This window comes from Opisthorchis viverrini (genome assembly GCF_000715545.1).
Source record: "Opisthorchis viverrini unplaced genomic scaffold opera_v5_35, whole genome shotgun sequence".
NCBI classification, from domain to species: Eukaryota; Metazoa; Platyhelminthes; class Trematoda; order Opisthorchiida; family Opisthorchiidae; genus Opisthorchis; species Opisthorchis viverrini.
The window spans coordinates 1,539,660-1,542,047 of NW_008751691.1; positions in this window are offsets into that span (position 1 = coordinate 1,539,660).

Consider the following 2,388-nt stretch of genomic DNA (forward strand, 5'->3'; position numbering starts at 1 on the left):
CAGCAGTGCTCTTTTTTTAATTCCCTAATTTAAAGGCCAGGCTCAGAACCACCGGCGATGAGCGATGCACCCGTGCTACTGGAGGGGTGGTGGGTTTACGAACGCACCATGGTGCAACGTAATAGAGCGACCATCTCTGCAGGGCCTACCCATCCACCACACGAGGTTTTCATCCCTCGTGCATGCTACCAGAGCTGAAAGTTGGAAAACCATCCAAGCAGTCAGAATGCGGTTTTGTGCATTAATAGACTACTCCAGTTACCAGTTTTTTGGGTAGGGGGAAAGCAAGGCCAGTTAAAACAGCTCAATCAATTCGGACAAGCAGACAGCAAACAGTCGCTGGTAGAGGCAAGTCGCGGAGGAGGCAGTGAAATGACAGTTGCCAATGTGACAGTGGGGACGGCAAAGTGATACTCAGTGCGAGTGCACTATGGCTAAACGGCGCCTGAACGTGGGTGTGAGCTACCATGTCTAGCAGAAGCGTGCCGCGATGTTGTGTGTGTGTTTAGTGAACTGTAGAGCAAATCATCATGTGGATTCGATGTAAATACATCGGTGTATAATGTGCTATAGTAGTGAAGAAAAGCTTATTTTTGTTTCTTTTTTGTCGTTTAGAGTTTAACCAACAGCACTACTCACTAGAGAGAGCTGGTAGAGTAATCCAGGGTAGGGATTTGACTAGAACGTTGCATAGGTTGGTTGGGAAAGTAAAACAACCAGGCCGGTAACACGACATACTTAGCTCAAGTAAGCGTTTAAGTCCTGCAGTGGCTTGAAGTGAAGAAGGCAGGATGACTGGATCTTCTACTTGCCTACCACCTTTACCGTCGCTATACTCAAATGTGTACTGGACCCATTTCATATGGGGGTAGGGGGTGGTTGGGTTTTAAGTAGGACGGCAGCAGTTTCACAAGTAATAAATTTGTCCACGAACTGAGAAAAAGTGTGATGATGCGTGATGTTTTGCAGCTGCTCAGGAAGGTTGTTCCAGATGCGAGCGTAGTAAACTAAAATGAAGTAGTGACGCATGTTTGTACGAGCTGGGGGATACTAAAATGTTGCAGGAGTTACGGAATCGGTAGCGAGGACGTGAGTTTACTTTGGGTCTAGCCTCTGCTATAAAAGCATTTTTGTGCAGCAGGCGGTGTAGGAGAGTTAGTTTTATCCTAAACCTTCTGGGCCATAGTGTCTCGAGGCCAAGGGTTTGGCTGCGAGAGCGGTAAGAAAAAGGGTTTGACCGAGGGAACAGCCTTCTCGTGAATGAGCGTTGGACGTTTTCAAGTGCGAGCCTACAGCTTTGGGTATAAAAGGAGGAGAACACGGGACAGAATTCGACAACTGGTCGTACGCATAGCTTGTAAATTGCAACCATTTTGTCTGGAAGGTGAAAGGAGTGCAGGATTAAAAAACTGAGTCTCCGTGCTCGGGCAACCTGAAACTGCACCTGGCGGGAGAATTTAAATGTACAGGAGTATCTGAGGCCACGGTCTTTGATATCCGCGGAATGAGTGATGGGATTTCCATCTATTATGAAAGCATCAGCCAGGAGGGAGCAGCGGCAAAGTTATGTAGGATTTCGTGGAGGAGAAGCTTAGGCCGGAGTCGTTTGGCCAGTCAGTCACCTAGTCTAAGTCTTGCTGAATCTGGTGAAACGTAAGAGCTCGTGCTGATGGGGGGAATGTGTACTCTATTTCTATGTCGTCCGCCAAGAGGAAGACTTTACCATGGGATACGGCACCTAAGACGTCGTTGATTAACAGCAAGAAGAGGATGGAGCCTTCGAGAACAGCATTTAAGCATCCGGATGTTAAATAAATTTTATTTGTTTGCTTATCTAGTGGTTCATAATTTCCAATACCGAGATGAGGGATAGATGTATAGTCGTTGCGGATTGCCATGGGTTCATTGATTCGGCATTTGAGGCCTTCGAGTTACAATCACACGAATTCCTCGTCATCACGGGATTCCAAAGAAAGGTCTACAAAGCGTATGCTAAGAAATTAGGCCTAAAATTAGCGGTCTCAATCAACTCCAAAATTGAACAAAACAGTTTTATTGCGACTGTCTTACGGGGCAGACTCGGCTTGTCCCCCATGGACCGATCAAGATCAACATCAAAGCAAGCTCTTTAGCTGACCGGCAACCAATGAGAATAGTTTAATTTACACATGTGCACTCACTTGGTGGACGCGCCTGAAGATATTCTCCACACAGCGGGCAATGGGCTCATTGCCGCAGCAATAACGGTGATATGGAAGTCGATCACGTTGACACCACGAACCAGCAGGGTCAGTTGGCTGGCCACAGAGACCACAGGGAACAGCGTCGTTTGACGTCGAACGCCACCGTGGTTGTTCGCGGTTGCGATCTAACACCAGAGACTGGTTG